Source organism: Panulirus ornatus, chromosome 31 (assembly GCF_036320965.1).
Source record: "Panulirus ornatus isolate Po-2019 chromosome 31, ASM3632096v1, whole genome shotgun sequence".
Classification (NCBI taxonomy): domain Eukaryota; kingdom Metazoa; phylum Arthropoda; class Malacostraca; order Decapoda; family Palinuridae; genus Panulirus; species Panulirus ornatus.
In genome coordinates this window covers 11032501-11055000 of record NC_092254.1, presented here as the reverse complement: position 1 = coordinate 11055000, position 22500 = coordinate 11032501, and the positions used below count along the sequence as shown (strand labels likewise).

Sequence of the window (22500 nt, the reverse complement as noted above, 5' to 3'; positions counted from 1 at the left end):
TGATCCTTGAAATACGACGGTATGATCCTTGAGTACGACGGTATGATCCTTGAAATACGACGGTATGATCCTTGAGTATGATAGTATGGTCCTTGAGTACGACGGTATGATCCTCGAGTACGATAGTATGATCCTTGAGTACGACGGTACGATCCTCGATCACGACGGTACGATCCTTGAAATACGACGGTATGATCCTTGATCACGACGGTAGGATCCCTCAGTAAGTCAGAGGGTAATGTGTCCTTTGACTTGAACCGTAGGATTAAGGTGAGAGACGAAGCCATCATGCTTAAAGGCTCGTACCGTCGCGCTCAAAGAGGTTGACTTGAAGATTATTAACGAAGTTTTCCTTTACCAGCAGCACCGAGTCTACCAACAGTATATGATCCAATAAACTATTGGAGTAATTGGTTCATTTTTTTTTTTCTCAATCCGTGAAACACCAGATGGCTCTGTCATCCACCAATATTTTGCAAATGGAACGGTGGAGGGAGCTATATGTAATAAAAAGTTCTTACTTTAGTGACTTAGAAGTCTAAAAACTGGCCTTACTTTGTAACCTTTTAGTTGAAAAGCTATTTTTCGTTAAGAGATCTCGACTAATAATGCTACTGCAAAGTTTGAACGGTTCCTCCAGTAAGATGATTGAAACAGAAAGGATAAAAGAGGAACCACAGAACAAGAAGCACAAAGGACAAACATGAAGGATAGTCCATTCCTGTAGATTGTGTCTACCAGCCTAGTTAAGGATGGAACATTTAAGATGAACCAGAAGGAAAGTAACCCACCAAGACAGCATATGTAAGGAGGAAAAGAACCTCTCAAACGCAATAAGAAATCAGGTCCCCAACATTACAGAAGCTCTCCTTATGAAATACAACCTACGATCAATCTATAAATACAGTCTGGAGGATATTGTAGACACAAGTACAAAACTTGGTGACTGTCTCTAGTTTTAAGAGAAAATTGTATAAAAACATCGTAGCCTTATGATCACTTCCAGTTTCTCCTTACTGGAATATCTGGTTCGATTCAGATCACAAGTGAACCTCACAATTCAAGCACCAAGTTCCTCTGGATCTAAGTGGCATTAGGGAGAGGTAGCGTCTAAGTTATGTTCTATTGCCATTATAACCTCCCCTCGCGATGTGGGGTGCATTTGTCCTTACACCAACTGCAGCAGTTAGTGTAGCCCGCGTTTAATGCCTTCTGCTGTCAGTATTAAGTGACTTTACTTCACACTGTATTGCCAGTTCGTAGCAAATACACCAGGCGCATTAATTGCATAGTACTTAAGTACCTTTGTCTACTGTAACGAATCTGCTGTATCGTATATCAAAACATATACTGAATTATATTACAGATCTAAAAGGGTCTTCAGGGTCATGAAATTTCCTGAGCACGACTGTATGAACCTTGAGAACGACTGTTCAACTCTCAAGCACGGCTAGCTGAGCACAATGGCCCTAAGCCTTTGACAATCAAAAATCTAATCTACATTTGAGATGTAAGTTGGAAGACATGGTGAAAGTTTCAAACAATATCATCTGTCAGCAAATCTGATGTACATCTACGTATAGGCTACTACACATACCCCCTTTTGCTACAGAGAATCAACATTTCTTAGCCGAAGGTCCATGGCATTTGAAACCCTCACACATACGAAACCAAGAACAAAAAACGATGTTTGAATAAGATATGGTTTTACTGGCACGTTTTGAATATGGATACTTCCAGTAAAGATATGATTCATAAATGATTTACATTTACACTGTATTTTTAACATAACTGACAATGATCCTTGAGTCTCTTATCATACAAGACTCCAAAGATGAAAGCATCAACAGTGGGAAAGCCTCAAACCCTGTTGATGTAGATTTTTCACACAAAAAAAAGAATTTGTCTTCCGCTGGCTTATATTTACGAAAGCTCCAAGGATGCGTCTTGGCAGCTAGCTGCCTCATCTCTGGGACACGTCGATACGACACTTGAGTAAGACGGTGCACCCTTGATTACGTCAGTAATACCATTGAGAACAATGGTTTCGTCCTCCAGGGTCGGGTTAAAGCCTTGACCATCATACCCACGGGCCGCAGTATCGTGTTCAAGGTTCAAACCTTCGTTACCCATGCACAAGGGTCGCATCGTCGCGCTCAAGGGGTCAAACGCTTTATATACTCCTATCAAAACATTCCAGAACTATATTGCCGTGCCAATCACGTTCACAGCAGCCGACAAATGTGACACTAGGTACGAGAGATCACGGACAAGTGGGGTCCCAGTGAGTACAGCTTTGATGGATATGAACTAAATGGGTGAACATCAAAGCCAATATCATTAGAACCCCAAGCGCCAGCGACCAGGCATGTTTGAATCAGGCCAGATTATTAGAAATATAGAAAAAAAAAAATAAAGGTCGGAGTTAGTTACCAAAGGGCTTACTAAAATCGTACGCAACGGGTGACTGATGAAACACGTTAGTTAGAGTGAGCTCTACATGTGCATATATATATATATATATATATATATATATATATATATATATATATATATATATATATATATATATATATATATATATATATATTCCTACGAGTCCAAGGGGAAATGAAACACGATCAGTTCCCAAGTGCACTTTCGTGTAATAATCACATCATCAAGGAAGATACAAGAAAGAAAATATAACAGTCAGTTGATATACAACATCACAAGAATAGCCAAAAAGTCCATTAGATAGCCACCCTGAGAAATGGTGAAGAGGCACACGGTGCCTCACTGGTGCCACAAGAAGACGCGAAGCCATAACACAGCTTAGGGAAGACGGGCGTGAAGAATATGATAGAACAAAGCGCTCCCTGGTTCCCAACTCCCCCTTCCTCGCCTTCATACCAACAGCGATTCCTTATGGATGACTGTGGCAGAGGTGTGTGAGACTGAGGAGGGGAGGGAGGAGTACAGGGGAAAAGAGATGTGCGAGTCTGGGGGAGACAAAAGGGGGTGTAAATATTTGAAACTGTGTAACAGAGACTGTGAAAGACCTGCGTTAACGGGAGAGAGATTGAGACCGAAGGACGCTGGCTGAGAGAGATTTTTCACCGACCTCTGTTAAAGGAGAGAGATGGCTGTAGCTTTACCAACGTTCACAGAGAGAGATTGTGATTAAGCTGAAGGAAGGATATTTACCCTGTCGGGGATAACGCCGACTATGAACGGCTTAAGCTGATGTCGAGAGATTGTGAACGGCCTCCGTTAACAGAGAGAGGGGGGGAGGGAAAGAAAGAAGAGACTGTAAGAGACTTAACATTAAAATGAGGAAGGGAGGATATGAGAGCAACATACTTTTGAGAGATTGGGACAGACTTTGATCTTAATGGCGAGACATGTACGTGCAACTTTGAAAGAAAGGAAACTATACGCATCAGAAACGAGGAGGTAAGTATGAGTGGGTCATGAAGGGAGATTTAAATATGCACTGGTAATTCTAATCTCCCTCAATGTCTTTACTTTATTCATTGACTCTTTCTCTACAATCAGAAGGCTATTAAGAGATTACAAGGTTTGAAATATGTTATCTGTTCTATTATTGAACGTACCACTCATTCCAACGATGTTCTATGGGCTACACACGATGAACAATTTTACTTTCCGAGCATCAAGTCCCCCAAACATTAGTCCATGGAATAAACAACTTCATTTGGTAAATAATGGCAGCAAATAGATTTGTAACACGAACACATGACGAGCACGTCTACTTAACCACTCAGTCGCATCTCTCCCCCCACGAAATATCACAACGCGTCATCTTACCAATTTTCCAAATCTCAACTTTTCCGGCGACTTCCTCCAGCCGCAGCGCCATTAGAGAAGGCCCAGGGCGCAACCTGCCATGGACCTCAAGGAAAAAAGAAAAAAGAGAAATCTTCCGCGGATATATTTCCTCAAGTAATACCAGGAGATTTTTGAGTCACATGTACTCCCCTTAGGCATGTCTACCGCTCTTTCCTTCTGATAAGATACTATAGGATCAGAAATTTAGAACCTGCTCACATAATCAAAATAATAGCACTTCTGGTGACAAGTCTTCCATTTTCTTTATCTGTGTACTCAGAAGAAAAAGGAGGGGCAATGCTTAGATACCTCATTCAGACTTACCTTCTGTCTGATTACAAGCATATTCAGCACTCACTTCTTAGACAAACACATCTTTTCACATCATTGGCTACCACTATGAACCTGTGCGTTAAGATTGGCGAAGCCCTCTTTCAACTCAACTTATAGAAACACCTTTTTTTTTCACTCCACTCACTGCCTGGTCCATTGGCACTCGTGATCACCCACTAGTTTACCTCTGTTCTAAGTCACATCAATGTTGACATCACTTCCTTACATTCTTTGACTGATTCCCACACCTTCATCTGAAGTGCTACCCCCCCTCTCTCTCGCTCTTAACCTCACACTAACCCAATATAATCTATCACATATACTAGTATTGGGAAAATCTGGTATTTTGTATGTTACTCTAAAAAAGAAGGAAATGATTCGGTACGAATATCTTTAATGGAAAATTGATCTAAGCCTCATTATGCCTAAAGTATGTACGTCTTTTTGAAGATGAACTTCGAGATTGAGAGGAACCAAAATATTCTACAAAGCAACGTTACCTATGTCACTATAAGTATTTAGTCTTTATAATACCTCACTCTCAGGCTTCGTCTTTTGTAGTTTTGTTGATTACATATTCAACAAAGTAGATGGCCGTATGAATAGAGGAGCATCTGCTCCACGGACGCGTATAGATAAGGTACTGGAATGACGCGTATTTTCCATGCGTGAGAAAAGAAATCTGCGAAAGATTAACGCGGCCTTACTCATACATAAACCTTCTCACCCAATATTTTACGTGAAATAGAACGACAAATACTTACGAGTAAGACGTACTGAAAAATACGCGGCGCAAATACTTTTCGAATACCTCGACCTATCCTGGGAATGGTATTGCCTAAAGGTCCAGGACACAATACCTTCCAGCGTTTCAGAACTTTCCAGTATGCGTTCCAGTGGTGCGTCCCTTCGTCCTATCCCTATGTCGAACTCCAGTCTCGCCAATGGCACGTGATGGAATTGCAGTACCGACAGCTTCGTTCGTCCCTTGAGAACACTACTACGTACATATTTTGTTTCGGGTCTTTCTCTTGCAGTAGTACAACCCCTGGTGCTTACAGTCAGTCTCTGGAAATACCTCTCTCTCTCTCTCTCTCTCTCTCTCTCTCTCTCTCTCTCTCTCTCTCTCTCTCTCTCTCTCTCTCCCTCTCCTCTCAGGTTCTCACATAACGTAACCTTACAGGCCTGAAACATCAAATGATAGTATTTTACTTAACATCTTCCCATCTCCACACATTTTCTTTGGTATCATACCATTCGCTGCTACCAAACTTCTAAACACACAATCATTCTCCAATCCCGTTTGCCTCCCACCTTATTACCGATGGTGGATAGTGCTGTATAGTAATCCATCATTCCTTGAAGTTAGAACGTCTTCATGATTTTCCAGGCTTCCCAATACTTTCGTAGCTATTTTATATTCTTTACTCAACCTCGAAATAAATTTTCCAAGACATCACTTCACTTTCATCAACGTTGCGCCAACGTTGAAGCCACAAGCTTTTCACCTTGCTTTCAATATTCATGAGAATCAGATTCTAAATTCTGCCTTCAAGTCTTTTGTACTTCAGTATTTCATGACTGTGCCTCTTGAACAGCAACAGTCTCTTCTCTCATAGTTTTTCATGGCATTATTGTACCATGTGATCATCTCATTCTCTATATCCCTCTCTCTCATCCCACATGTGAATCGCGCTCCATATAAATTCCCACACTTGCCTCTCTTCCAATTCCGTAGAGACTCGTTTACAATTCATTTTTCATAGGACCATAATCCACCTACCATCATAACTCCTAACAGAGCTTCCGCCTTGGATCATATATCAACTCATTAGTTGTTTACAGTCTCCGTTACATAACTGTCTTGATATTCCTCCTCCAACCAGTCACACTTTCCTGAACGTTAATCCTTAACAAACATTTTCCCACTGAGACTCAATATAGCAAAGTGTCCACCACGCATTTCCTTTATCGTTCAAAATTACGTTATCCAAGAGTACATTTCCATCAAGATGATTGGACAGCACGGAAGAGACGTGTGGAAGCAGTACATCAATACATCTTTCCAGTCCAGAAATATCTTCTGTCTCTCCACTTTACCTTAATATTCCACTCTCCTTCTTCTCCCCTCTTAACCAGTCAGGGAGGAAATACGTAACTGTGGGAGGAGGATAAAAAAAAAGGTATTTCGTCGAGTGAGCGTACATACCATAGGGGATATATCTTTGACGAGGTGGAAGAACACTATGAGGGTGTGTGTGTGTGTGTATACAAATGGAGCTAGAGAGGTGACATATGACCATAATGTCGGTGTCTGGAAGAAATCCTGAGAGAGTTGCTCTACTGTGAATACGGAAAAGGCAACCATTTGGATGTAAATATGTTTTTGATTCCGCTATCCTCCCCGCTTACACTGTATCTCTTTTTTTTTTCCTGTGAGTGTGTCAGTTCTAAGTACCTTCGAGACTATGTGTGTGTGTGTGTGTGTGTGTGTGTGTGTGTGTGTCCTTCATCCAGTACAATTGTGACATTTTGTAAGTTAAGTAAAGCTAGCATTTCTCGTGATTGTATATAATGTCTTCCACCATTTATTTTAAATACTTCAGACGATATTCACGAGGTTGATATATTTTTCTCCTCTCTTTCCGCACATGGGATGCCGATCTTCATTCCTCCATTGGACAAAATTTTCCGGTAGGGTCAACATTTTCTCTCATTTAAAGCATCGTCAGGGTCAAGTGTGAACCTCCTCCACTCCATCCTCTTCCATTGGTTACCATCTGAACCCGTCTGTTTACCACTGTCATTCGGGTCTTCCGTGATCACATTCATTTCAAATAGGTTCACACAATCTTTGGTGCCAGTTTCCTACATTACCAAACTCTTTCTTTCCCAGTGACTGTGCCTCCCTTCACGACTGCGGGTGTGAGTCAGCGTGATAACATATTACAAAACTGCCAGAACCTTTTCCTGTCATATGTATGTTAGGAAATGGTCAGATCCTGTTCGGGAATGGGCTCTGCCCTTAGTACTCGTATATCTTTAAAAAAAAATATCTAAAGGTATCTTTGTTAAAGATGTGAACACACACACACACACACACACACACACACCCAGCCACACACACACACACACACACACACACACACACACACACACACACACACAGAAACAACGAAAAGCTTCAGTAACTTAAAAGTACGTCTTCCTAACCTGTTGTCCATAATGGTGTGACCCTTGGGTATAGATGGCTTAATCTTTAACCCAACCCTGAAGGGGTCAGATCAAAGGTCAGCCCATCATAACTCAAAGTCACATACCGTTGTTCTAAAAGGATGGTAGCATTACACACAATCTCTACATATTTCGAAGGTAACTCCTCTGTGAATCTTCTCTCTTCCCTGGGATGGTGAAACCTGGTGTTGGCACCGATATAAAGCAGTGATATAGAGAAGCGTAATACAGTGTGATACAGCTACAAAATCGCTACGGCACCAAAAAATGAACAAGTTCGAAATAAACCTCAATATTTTCACGGAAGCAGCTCTGGTGAATGTAATAACACAGTTAAAATCACAGCAGAGGGTGCAGTAATAAAAAAAAAACACACACACGTGTAGCAGGATCACTGCAGTGGAATCTACCATTGTGGAAAAAGATATATTTACGAAAACTGTCAGATGAACAAGAGCAGTATCGCAACTGCAAAGTACCACAGCGACAACAATGTCACAACCAAAGCAATGGTATAGAAACTTGCTGTGTTAACCTGACAGCACTGTCGTGATAACAGCTGTGTCAAATCTATGCAGCCCAACAGATACGATTAGCTTCAGACACACACACACACACACACACACACACATGTATATATATATATATATATATATATATATATATATATATATATGTGAATAAGAATAAGGTTATTAGGTACAGTAGGGTTGAGGGTCAAGTCAATTGGGAGGTGAGTTTGAATGGAGAAAAACTGGAGGAAGTGATGTGTTTTAGATATCTGGGAGTGGATCTGGCAGCGGATGGAAACATAAAAGCGGAAGTGGATCATAGGGTGGGGGAGGGGGCGAAAATTCTGGGAGCCTTGAAGAATGTGTGGAAGTCGAGAACATTATCTCGGAAAGCAAAAATGGGTATGTTTGAAGGAATAGTGGTTCCAACAATGTTGTATGGTTGCGAGACGTGGACTATGGATAGAGTTGTGCGCAGGAGGATGGATGTGCTGGAAATGAGATGTTTGAGGACAATGTGTGGTGTGAGGTGGTTTGATCGAGTAAGTAACGTAAGGGTAAGAGAGATGTATGGAAATAAAAAGAGCGTGGTTGAGAGAGCAGAAGAGGGTGTTTTGAAATGGTTTGGTCACATGGAGAGAATGAGTGAGGAAAGATTGACCAAGAGGATATATGTGTCGGAGGTGGAGGGAACGAGGAGAAGAGGGAGACCAAATTGGAGGTGGAAAGATGGAGTGAAAAAGATTTTGTGTGATCGTGGCCTGAACATGCAGGAGGGTGAAAGGAGGGCAAGGAATAGAGTGAATTGGAGCGATGTGGTATACCGGGGTTGACGTGCTGTCAGTGGATTGAATCAAGGCATGTGAAGCGTCTGGGGTAAACCATGGAAAGCTGTGTAGGTATGTATATTTACGTGTGTGGACGTATGTATATACATGTGTATGGGGGTGGGTTGGGCCATTTCTTTCGTCTGTTTCCTTGCGCTACCTCGGAAACGCGGGAGACAGCGACAAAGCAAAAAAAAAAAAAAAAAAAAAAAAATATATATATATATATATATATATATATATATATATATATATATATATATATATATATATATATATATATATATATATCATTATTTTGCTTTGCCGCTGTTTCCCGCATTAGCGAGGTGGCGCAAGGAAACAGACGAAAGAATGGCCCACCCCACCCCCATACACATGTATATACATACACGTCCACACACGCAAATATACATACCTATACATCTCAATGTACACATATATATACACAAAGACATATACATATATACACATGTACATAATTCATACTGTCTGCCTTTATTTATTCCCACTCGCCACCTCGCCAGACATGGAATAACATCCCACTCCCCCCTCATGTGTGCGAGGTAGCGCTAGGAAAAGACAACAAAGGCCCCATTCGTTCACACTCAGTCTCTAGCTGTCATGTAATAATGCCCGAAACCACAGCTCCCTTTCCACATCCAGGCCCCACACAACTTTCCATGGTTTACCCCAGACGCTTCACATGCCCTGATTCAATCCACTGACAGCACGTCGACCCCGGTATACCACATCGATCCAATTCACTCTATTCCTTGCCCGCCTTTCACCCTCCTGCATGTTCAGGCCCCGATCACTCAAAATCTTTTTCACTCCATCTTTCCACCTCCAATTTGGTCTCCCACTTCTCGTTCCCTCCACCTCCGACACATATATCCCCTTGGTCAATCTTTCCTCACTCATTCTCTCCATGTGCCCAAACCATTTCAATACACCCTCTTCTGCTCTCTCAACCACGCTCTTTTTATTTCCACACATCTCTCTTACCCTTACATTACTTACTCGATCAAACCACCTCACACCACATATTGTCCTCAAACATCTCATTTCCAGCACATCCACCCTCCTGCGCACAACTCTATCCAAAGCCCACGCCTCACAACCATACAACATTGTTGGAACCACTATTCCTTCAAACACAATTTAGCGCGTGATCAAGTAAATTCCCCGTGGACTCATAGGAATATCTTTTTTCCTTATACAATTCGCCATTTCCCGCGTTAGCGAGGTAGCGTTAAGAACAGAGGACTGAGCCTTTGAGGGAATAGCCTCACTTGGCCCCCTTCTCTGTTCCTTCTTTTGGAAAATTAAAAACGAGAGGGGAGGATTTCCAGCCACCTGCTCCCTCCCCTTTTAGTCGCCTCCTACGACACGCAGGGATAACGTGGGAAGTATTCTTTTTCCCCTATCCCCAGGGGAAAGGAAAAAAAAAAAAGAAAAAAAAAAAATATATATATATATATATATATATATATATATATATATATATATATATATATATATATATATACACTGTGGTTTGTGTAAGGCGACATATCCCTTACCTTGATACAAAAGTGTGGCGAAGATCAATGGCCAGCCTCATCTTCACACACACACACGTACATCACGACGCCTTATCCTATATCCTGGTGCAGAAAGTGTAAATCCTACTTATCCTTGATACACGTCTGTTCCTCTGACAAATAAGGATGTCCGCGAGACAAGGTGAAAAGTAATTTACAACAGTTTACAACAATTTACATGAACGACGTCTCCCAAGATTCGAAACTAGTAGGGTTTTCTTATAGGCTGACTGTCATGTATTGTCTTAAAAAGATACAGTAGGTATTGTATAGATATGGATCCCAGAGGAATGTATTGGCCAATAATGATGATAACAATGATAATGATAATAATAATTTTGATAATAATGATAATATCAAAAAGAAATATGATGAAAATGATAATAATATTTGATAATGATAATAATAATAATAATAATAATAATAATAATAACAATAATATGATAATAATAATAATAATAATGTAATGATAATAATAATAATAATAATAATGTAATGATAATAATAATAATAATAATAATAATAATAATAATAATAATAATAATATAATAATAATAATAATAATAATAATAATGATAAAAATAATAATAAAAATCAATAATAATAATAATAATAACAATAATAATGATAATAATAATGATAACAATAATGATAATAATAATAACTAAAAATACTGATGATAATAATGAAGAAATGAAGAGTATGAATCAACAGATGAAAGATGGGGCTTCCATCATTCACAAACACATAACTTTTAACAAATACATTTATGAGAAATAGATTCATAGTTTTGCTTTTCTCTGCCAAATATAAATAGTCCAGTTCCCTTTTCACAGCTGCCCCCCCAAAAATATATATGATACAATGGACCAATCACAGAACAATTTTTCATATTCTATGCAATATAATTGGCTTAGGGTACTTCATCCTCTGACCATGGGTATATTCCCGAATAAATTCAGTTTGGTAACTATTATAAAACACTACCACTGCACATAGCTTGTCTTCAGAATTTCAAAGTGACTCGTTTTAAATACAGTCCCTCATTCACTACACAAGTTCGTCTCTTGAGGTTTGAAATATGGATTAAGACTATTCCTTTCGGTGGGATGCTGAAGCGCTCATCAATATACATCTACAGATGAAGTTATACGACCATACGTCAAGTAGTAACTAAGAACCAAACACGAATGTGAAACTTAATTGTGGACGCGCACGTATATACGCCACGGATGGTAGAATACTCCCTGTATTTCGTCAAGGCCTACGGAAAATGACGCTAATTTGACGTCAACCACGCTGTTATGACGAACACCTCGTGGTTAAATAAACTGTCTTTAATAACCTCTTGCTGTCAAGCGGCTGTTTCAAACCTAATGCCATCTTTATGGCCTTCCCCTGAAGCTTTTTTAACGGTGTTGTACTGCATATAGGATATCCAGGGGCTCAGGGCTAGAAAAAATTCACCTCAGTTCGATGATGGATTATTACCTGCGTTAAGTGGATGGGGGTCATCCACCGTATGGTCGTGAGATATAAGATATAATGTAAACCTTGCATGTGCAACAATACGATTACGTACGAGAATGCAAGACTAACTCACGCTGAGGGAATGTGAAGACACCAAAGGATAAACAGAGAGAATAAACAAGAAGCCAGACATATGATATACAAGAGAAAAGCATCAACTAAACAGAGAATACATAGACCAAACGAAGAGTTTATATATGGAATTACTTGCAAGATGTGTTTTCACGATCAATGTTGCTTTAGAGCAAGCTGGAAGAACAGCTTATGTCTTTGAAGGTTGAGTGAGTGAGTGGTCGCTTCCCTGGAAAATACTAACCTTCTGACAGTGAAATATTCAGGTGGAACCTGAAATTAAAGCCCTCCGTGTTATGAATATTCGTCTTGCAGTCTTTAATTAAGAATTGCCTTATTGGGTTACTCTTACTATCTCTCAACGCGCTCTGTACGGCTGGGTGGCTATCTTACTCTTATGTTTTATCTCCACCATCATGTTCTCTCCCTTTCCCTCCGCTTCCATATGGTTTTAATCACTATCTACAAACACGGAAGAGTAAAGAAAACATATGACTTCCTAGTTCCTGGCAACCTGGGGTGCGAGGGGGTCTCCCAATAGTCCATTTTCTCTCTGATGGTCAACAAGATGAGGGTAGGGTACAGGGGAGTACCAGTACCGGAGTCGTCCTAGACCCTTTGCCCTTCACGGACCATAGATATGCTCTTCCCTTTGTTATTCCAAGCAACGTTCACGGTCCTTCTGCTAACTCCGGGCCACCTTCAAGCAAATACCTTACCTAATAATGCCTTACTTCATCAAGGACTTCCAGTAGCTTAATGGTCTTTTCATCAACGCCTTTTCATACCTCCCACACTATCTAACCTTCATAAACGAATCCGCTTCAGATGCAGAGTGTCCTTACTACATCACTAAGAAGGCCTTTACCTCACCGCCTCGTGAATCCTAGGCCTTCCAACTCTTGACATTATCTTGGTAGAGATGTGTCCCCAACTCCCATTTTCTTACATGCACCTAATATTGACTCTATTGACTAACTCCTATGACTACATTGTTCGAGTCTTTGTTATCTGTCTACGAGCCTGTAATATCCTTTGTTATCCATCTACGAGCCTGTAATATCCTTTGTTATCTATCTACGAGCCTGTAATATCCTTTCATCCTTAGGGTTAAGTCTTCTACTCACAAGGGGAATCTTCCATATATACACAGTAGGTCGTAAATGAAGTTACCGAAGGTTGTCAACAGTTAATGATATAGAGGAAATTATCACCCACCCTACTCATGTTCCAAGCCGTCATGACCACTCCTCTAAACCTCACTAGATTCGTTTTTTTTTTCTACCACCTCTAAGACATCTCGCTATAGCTACGGAGTTTCGTCCGAGTTGGTTTATTTGAAAATACTCTTGTAAACGTCTCGTCTACCGACCACACCTCTCCAAACGCTGACTGAACAGACTAACGATTTTATCTTTTTTTTTCTTTCCTTCCCCATGTTCATTGGGAAGATCAGCAATCCCTTCTTGGGCGATATTTCAGCTCTGTGAAGCGTAATAGCAAACGTCAATGATGTACGAGTGTGTATAGGCTCTATCTCAGATCCCAGATTGGACCACTCCCCTAAGGCCACTTCAGTAAGTGACTCTGTGTTATCCGAAATGGAAAACTTCTCCCTCCTTGGATTGGCTCTTGACGTCCATCTCCTTCCGAAAGTCACTGCAGATACATTCTTCGAGAGTTGAAGCATTCCTTTATCCCAGTGATATGTGACATGACAACCTCTCCTCTATTTTCAATGATATCTTTGTGGCCTTTGGATTAATACATCTTTTACAACCGCCGATCTGTCTCTCCTTTTATCTTCTTCTGTTCCGACGATTCTATAGTTCTCTTTTCTCCTTACTCATTTCTATATGACCAGAGGTCCCTTACCCACAGATGCACCTCTTACTAATCCTTTGCCCCTCTTTATAATCTCAATTAGTGCAGTGTAAAATATCTTTCTTTTTTTTTGGACACAACCAAGACGTGTAGACCACATGGGGTCTGATCTCAGAGCTCCCCTTCACTGGCTTTCCTCCTTTACTCGTTTCCTCATACCTTCCTCTTTGTCTAGTCTATCTCTATAACTGCAGATGAATCAACCTCTCCCTCTCTTTGTCAATTAACACCCGCGTCTCTCAGGGTTACTGCATCAACAATATTCTTTTACAAATAACACCTCCGTGGTGTACTGGTTAGTGTTTCTGACCGTGACGCATATATATATATATATATATATATATATATATATATATATATATATATATATATATATATATATATATATATATATATATATATCTTTCTTTCAAACTATCCACTATTTCCCGCGTTAGCGGGGTAGCGAAAATTAAGAACAGAGGACTGGGCCTTTAAGGTAATATATATATATATACATATATATATATATATATATATATATATATATATATATATATATATATATATAGCGTCAATGAGATGGCCTCGATTAGGACTACAGCTACCCTCCCCCGTCTTTCCTTACAACAATAACCTGCATCGTTTTTAAGACACTGTTCTTCTGCTAACTTAACACTTCTCAATTCCTTTTCTTTCCCTATTTCTTAATCCCTTTCAGCCTATTTTCTAACGTTTAAGTCCTGGCTTTAATCAGGACCTTGTCACTGATTGGAACCTTCGACCAAAAAGGAAAATATGTATAGATCTGAGGATTGGAACCTTCAACATAAAAACGGAATTTATAGTTCTATAGACGATGTGGACGTATGTTTTTTTTTTTTTTATGTTCCCTTAACAAACATGTTCCGACCCAGAAATCGTCGACAGACACGAATTATTGGTCAAGAGCCAAAACATCGTGTTCACAATTACAGAATTACAGAAACTGTCCACTAGCCAGAGACAATAAGGTAAGAAAAATAAGTGCACGATAAAAAACTTTTCCTGATAGAAGAGAGAGAGAAAACAAAAAGAGGATCATAATTATGCGCCAATCTTAACGTTATGGGTGCTGAGTACTGTATGCAACGGTAGGTACCAGAAAAAAAAGGAACCGGAGTTTTTTTTTTTACATATTGCTTCACTACTTATGTGTTTACTTCATTCCTTTATGATAAATAGGTCTAATGCCTCGAGACACTGTGTTTTTCTTTTGGTACGTGTCGAACATCTGGGTCATTTATCCAGGCTTGGGAGTGGTAGAGTAACAGCATCTCTCTCTCTCTCTCTCTCTCTCTCTCTCTCTCTCTCTCTCTCTCTCTCTCTCTCTCTCTCTCTCTCTCTCCTTTTTTTCTTTCATTCCCTACGACTGCTCCTTCTTTTTAACGTTTGTATTGTCTCTAGCTCCCAAACTTCCCTATCTTAACTCTTCCCTTTATCTCGTCCCACCCTCTGCCCTTCCTTTTATCTCGTCCCATCCTCTGCCCTTCCCTTCATCCTAACCCACCTCTGCCCTTCCCTTCATCTCGTCCCATCTCTGCCCTTCCCTTCATCTCGTCCCACCTCTGTCCTTCCTTTTATCTCGTCCCACCTCTGCCCTTCCCTTCATCTCGTCTCACCCTCTGCCCTTCCCTTCATCTCGTCCCACCTCTGCCCTTCCCTTCATCCTAACCCACCTCGGAGTCCTCTGTCCTCCCCCAAACCTGCCTCCTATACCCGACGGTCCTTCTTCATTTTCAGTCAAGTTTCAAGATTCGGGAAATGAGCTGAATACTTAACCATGCGACGAAAATCTTTGAGAATATCTTTCGCCCACCAATATTGCTGTTTCGTTTGTGTGTGTGTGTATATATATATATATATATATATATATATATATATATATATATATATATATATATATATATATATATAAATTTCTGAGCAGATGTAAGCTGTACTCCAACAGTAATATAGGTTACACAGCATATATAACAATTTATATACTCTACTTGAATTTATATGAACGACTTGATACATAAAAGAACATCACTACGACCATTTATATAACCCTAATACACACTCCTGTTTCGTAATGTGATACTTTGTATGACTGTCGCTACCATTTGCACAGAATACGAACTCTCGCATTCATACATGATACGTAAAGTGATTGAAATTTATTACCCATGTTAAATGAAAATGATAATCCCTTTATTAATAATATTTGAACTGCACTATTTTTAATTATTAAGCTTTTCCAATACTTTTAGGCTTTACTCTAATCTCCATAGTGCTTTGCTGTAGCAAATGTACGAGTTCAATTACCAGAGTGATATATCAAAACTTAGTTGCACTTTTATGCCACATGAATATATCATATACCATTCACAGGTGTAATGTACCCCACCTCGTGCAAAATATTGTAGGGAAAGAATTCGCAAAAAAATAGAGCGCAATTTCTCTCTCTCTCTCTCTCTCTCTCTCTCTCTCTCTCTCTCTCTCTCTCTCTCTCTCTCTCTCTCTCTCTCTCTCTGGCAAAGTTCCAAAACCAGGCAAATCAATTCTCAGTCTTAATGATACTCATTAACTAAAGCAGTTCGCCTCATGTTTGTGACCTCGTGTGTGAGGAGTGAGTATGTGAGTGTACACCTGTGCTGTCTCGTATGATCAAGTGCACCTAATTAACATGTACCGTATAGCACCATCACATGTTCCCACTCATCAAGTACGACCATGTGGTCCCACTCATCAAGTACCACCTTGTGGTCCCACTCATCAAGTACGACCATGTGGTCCCACTCATCAAGTACGACCATGTGGTCCCACTCATCAAGTACGACCATGTGGTCCCACTCATCAAGTACGACCATGTGGTCCCACTCATCAAGCACTACTATGTAACCCCACTCAAGTGCCAACAAGTGATCCCACTCATCAAGCACAACCAACTGATTCCGACCATCAAGTACCAACTAGTGGTCCCACTCCAATATCATCAAAGCCGTCCCACTCATCAAGTCCCATCGAGTCGTCCCACTCACGAAGTGGTCCCACTGAAGAAGCACCATCAAACCATCCATCCCACTCATTAAGTAATTGAGGGTTTGTGAACAACATTCCTATATCCCCCATCCCTTAACCCGCTGCTCACCCAGAGCAAAATTGATTATAGTCTGCTAAAATGCCCTGATGTTAACCGGATTGCCAATGCAATTTTCTACATCTTTATGAATAAACTCGCCAAAAAACACGATACACACGGTGGAGGATTTGTAAACAGAACATTAAAAAGGGGAGGATATCACGGGGGGAGAAAAACAGGTCCCCAATTTACGGTTTCAGGAAAATGGAATACATTCCCTACATTTTGCCGCAGGGGAAAAAAAAAAAGTGACAAAGAAATGAATAAGCCAATATCTGTTCATCATACTGTGGAAGGCAGGCAACCCTCTCTCTTGACTCTGTAATCATAAGGGGTACGATCTCACAGCTCCGCATGAAATGTTTTCGTATCCAGATCCTCTCTATTTCCGGGATAGGCATGCACTTTTTCAGTGTCTATATCACGCAATTCTAGGAAAAACAAATGCAGCGCATGTCATCAAAATCTATTACCTATGAACATCGCAATAGGGGCATTAGATTGGACTAATCTCTTCCTAAACTGACTCCGAAATGGCAATGAACGGGACACTTTAACAGGTTGCAGCAAATTTTGGGTGATAGTTACATGTGATCGCCTACAAAACCACATTTTTTTTTTCCTGACTTATCCATTTAATCAAAATAATGAACCCCCTTCACCAGCTGATATTATTCCGTTCACCCTCCTTAGGTGAAGGGGGAGCGTGAGTTTAACTCTCACTAGCTCATATATCCTCCTTCTCAAACTCTCCCAGGCGAGGGACGTGAGAAGGCCTCTCAGCTCACATCATCCGACCCACAGTCTGTCTCACTGGCGTGCCCATGCAACAGCTGATTTCACGGAGCCTCCATTGGTTGACTGTGGCCGAGGGAATATAGGGGGGGACAGAGGCATGTGTGTCCCTCCCCACCAATCCCCATCACGGAATATATGTAGTCAGTCACTCGGTATTACACACGTCCTCGTTGAAGCGCAACGACAGGTGTCTCGTCTCCTTAAGGGAAATGGAGTTTGGGAAATTCCCCAGGCGACGAGAGTCGAATATGCAAGCAGTGTCGAACTTCCAGGTGTACGCGAATGAGAATTCCTGATGGGGAAGTTCTTAATCTTCACCTGGCTCCGTCAGCGACAACTATCACTGACTATCACTCATCGCTCTACAGTCTACATCAACACACACACACACACACACACACACACACACACACACACAAGATCGGACGACAAGGAAGAATAGTTACCTAACCTTTGTAGAATAGTCTATCCCACACCCACTGTCATCATCGGCTGAGCTGATGTTATTCTCCTCCTACAACAGCAGCTGACGAACATGGCCAGTGTTAACTCGACCGTCACTTACATACGACGTATGTGCGACGTTCGATGTAGTCGTACACCTTTGAGTACGAAGGTACGACCCATTTGAGGTACGAAGGTATGATTTTGTGACCCTCATACCCATGGACGTACCGTCATTCTTAAAAAAAAGTTCATTTCAAAGGGTCAAGACGTTCACGCCCACGAGTCCGATCTTCTGCTTTCAATGAGAACGCGAGCTCCTTCTTACACGCCATCTCTCCATGAATTCCTTCGAATAAGCTTACAAAATCTGACAGAAAGAATGCCTTAAGTGTTGAGAGAGCTGCAGACAAAAGAGATATAAAAAAGAATTGATTGACAAAGTGTCATGCATAGATCAATCAGATCTGTCCACTTAAAGAAGAACTGAGAAAATAGAACACTACCGTCATAATTCACTCGAGAATCAGCACCTTCCATAGACACAGGAACTCAGACTTAAACTCTTCCTCATGGAAGATGATGATGTGATGATGCATTTAGCTAGAAAATCTGCCACATCAGCGACGTGGAGAGGGGAACAGTGCGTAGATATCAAAGTTACTGATGCTACGTCGCAAGAGAAATCGGAAGCTGAGCGTGACTTGATACGAAATTACCTTCAAACTGAGAAGACTCGGGACACTGAGGGAGACAGAGCTAGGAATCGGCTCGCGAAACAGACAACGTTATTAAGGCGCAAATCCCCTTTGGAGACAACTGTGACTCTCCCTTCAGAACGACAAGACAAGGGTACGAATCAAGTGTGACCATCGGGAACTCTATTTTCACACGATCTCTCCCACACACACACACACACACACACACACACACACACCCGGGATGGCATCTGACATGCGAATATCACATCAATAAGATCAGTATCATGACTTCATCTCGCTACGTCATGACAGTAAGAGCGTAAAAGGAGGTAATACAAGTTATACGGAACACTGAGTGGATGATAAACTCGGCACGCAATAGAAATGAGATGGCACATCAAATGAGATGCCACAATCAGGACAATGAACAATTCATATCACTGAGGCAGAGAGATGACACATGTCAATATGAGGACACTCGCAATAATACCCAAATGTGTGTCGTCAAGGTCGGGTCTGGGTTCACGAAGTCCAGGTAAACAGCTAATCGAACCTGTCTCGAACCCTTCTGTCTTCAGACCGTCTAGACAAAGAGCTCGGTACAGATTCGACCACCCGTGTCCCAGGATGTGAGTCAGAGGGTTCAATACGGCTTCGATCAAATTACGGAAGGTGTCTTCGTTGAGGTTTTAACGTGGGATTTATACCACCTTCAGCTACACATCACAGTCACCGCTCTGTTCACGCTCGTGGGGTTGTGGGAGGGTGGTAAGTAAGTCTAGGACTTAGACATTTCTACATAATGGCAAAATTGTCAGGCAGGAACTATTTCTAAAATATGAGGACACATGAGTAGGGTGACCCACATGTATTCATTACAAGCACTTGTGAACTTACCTGTGAGCATGCTCATAAAACACTCCCCAACAAGCTAGTCACTGAAACGGAAAATACAAGAGTTAGGAAGACTTATATATATATATATATATATATATATATATATATATATATATATATATATATATATATATATATATATATATATACGGCATAGAATTTGAATATTCCAGCATTACCGAGTGATTCAAGGACAAAGAAAGATTAAGAATAGATTAACACGTTCATAGACTTAACTCACGACTGTCTATAGTGTACAAATTTCTTCCATCAACACATCTCACATATAATGATAGACGGGTCTTGCATGTATACAGTGAACAAACGTCAGATCACCGTTGTATGTGTAGTGGTGCTGTCATAAGCAATCGTATCTTGTACGGCAATTATGATAATTGAATTATATATCAAGTGAACTAATTCAACGCTTATACATTATCTAAATTCAATGCATAAAATAAGGTATTGTACATTCATTAATGTGGACGTGCCACACTGACAGATCCCATATAACCGATATACAATATAAATGACGTTTGGTCGGGTATAAATTAGCCGATAAATATAAAATGTTACTCTCCGAGTTCGACACCAAATCTGAACTTTCTCGTTCATGCACACCACTATCTATTTATATGATAAACGTTCAATGAATATAAACAGAAAAATTTATATGAATAAAATTTATATGTATAGAATCTATATGTATAAAGTCATAGATGAACGAGAAATCTTGAGGTTGACCAACAAAAATGCACATTAATTACATCGCTACTATAATCAGATTCTCATCAACTACAACAACAACAACAACAACAACAACAACAACAAGACTAATCAGTAAACATGACAATTTTTTCACGTTTTTTCAACATCTGTTTGTAAACAGTGGCTACAGCATCGACCCTCCATTTTCTATGATAATATCATACCTCGAAATATTAGAAAATTAATCTCCCACATTTACAACACCCGTTTTTTTTTAACATTGGCTCTCATAACCATTTAGTCTTCACAACATTACACTTTAACACATTTCAAATATACTCCTTAATATGACGTGTATTTATAACCAGTTGTTAGCATGTCCGATCCAAAGCCTTTAACAGCACTATCCTATAGAATATCAATCCCCCACAAAAAAAAGATATATATATATATATATATATATATATATATATATATATATATATATATACTGTTAAACAGTGACAACTTTTTCCAGTTACGGTTCTTTGCTCGATTTTGAAACGTACAAAATAACCCTTAGATTATAACATTCGTATCTAGTGGCCACTATATCTAATTACGGCCTTCTATACCGTATAATGTACGTTGAAATACAACAGCTATAATCCTGACATTGTGTTCTATAACTGTCGAGACAGAGGGATCAGTACAGATATACATATACAAATACATATATATGTATATCAATCACGTCCTTTAGATCCAAGTACGATAATTGGAAATATTACAAAAGAAATATATATATATATATATATATATATATATATATATATATATATATATATATCCCTGGGGATAGGGGATTAAGAGTACTTCCCACGTATTCCCTGCGTGTCGTAGAAGGCGACTAAAAGGGGAGGGAGCGGGGGGCTGGAAATCCTCCCCTCTCGTTTTTTTTTAATTTTCCAAAAGAAGGAACAGAGGGGGCCAGGTGAGGATATTCCAAAAAAGGCCCAGTCCTCTGTTCTTAACGCTACCTCGCTAACGCGGGAAATGGTGAATAGTTTAAAAGAAAAGAATATATATATATATAATGTAGTGACACCACATGAAGTTGGTGAGGCTAATCTTTCAGCGATGATCAATTTGGGATCACCATTAATCTGGCTGGCACAGGTTGGACTCAGTGCCAAGCCCATTAATCTCCAGGTGTCACAGGAGAGTGCGCGCGCGAACCTGGCCGGGTTAGGGGGAAAAAAAAAAATAGAAAACGTCCATTGGGAAAAAAGAGGAGAAAAATAAATAAATGCAATGAAATAAAAGAAAATAAAAGAATGGTTGATATCGCAGTAATATCAAGCGATAACAGATGCACACACAATATAAAGTGATGAGGGTACAGGACAAGACTCGGTGTGGAATACAAGATGATATACAGTAGAGAATACAAAGTACAAGGTCACATGAGGGAAATACAGGACTATAGTTCCAGTGAAGGTAATGCAGTGCAAGACCCGTTGGTATGACCAAAATGCAAAGACAAGATCCACTGAAGAAAATATAGAACGAGATCCACTGAAGAAAATATAGAACGAGATCCACAGAAGAAAATACAGGACAAAATCCACTGAAGAAAATACAGGACAAGATGCATTGACTAAAATACAAGGACAAGATCCACTGAAGAAAATACAGGACAAAATCCACAGAAGAAAATACAGGACAAAATCCACTGAAGAAAATACAGGACAAGATGCATTGACCAAAATACAAGGACAAGATCCACTGAAGAAAATACAGGACATAATCCACTGAAGAAAACAGGTTCCAATGATGAGAAAAGGAAGCATAAACGCCATAAATATATGAAGGAAATCAGCACATGAAAACAAGTGCAAAGTCCACAAATTACCTATAAAAAAAAAAATGCGAAATATCAATTAATAGAGAAAAGAATCACAAATTTCAGCAAGGAAACATTAGCAAAATCATTACGGAAAACAAAAGTTCAATTCT

General features: G+C 40.0%; 1 protein-coding gene across 7 annotated transcripts in view; it reads right to left on the bottom strand.

Moving 5' to 3' along the window:
- Window positions 1-22500, bottom strand: part of LOC139758810 (putative neural-cadherin 2) — an 831293-nt gene that overhangs the window by 601286 nt on the left and 207507 nt on the right. For 5 of the 7 annotated variants that reach the window (XM_071680628.1, XM_071680630.1, XM_071680627.1 and 2 more), the window contains one exon: window positions 19795-19835. The exons of the other annotated variants lie outside the window; for them this stretch is intronic. The gene's annotated coding sequence lies outside the window, so the exon portion shown is untranslated. The remainder of the gene's footprint in view (window positions 1-19794; window positions 19836-22500) is intronic. 7 annotated transcript variants of the gene reach the window in all.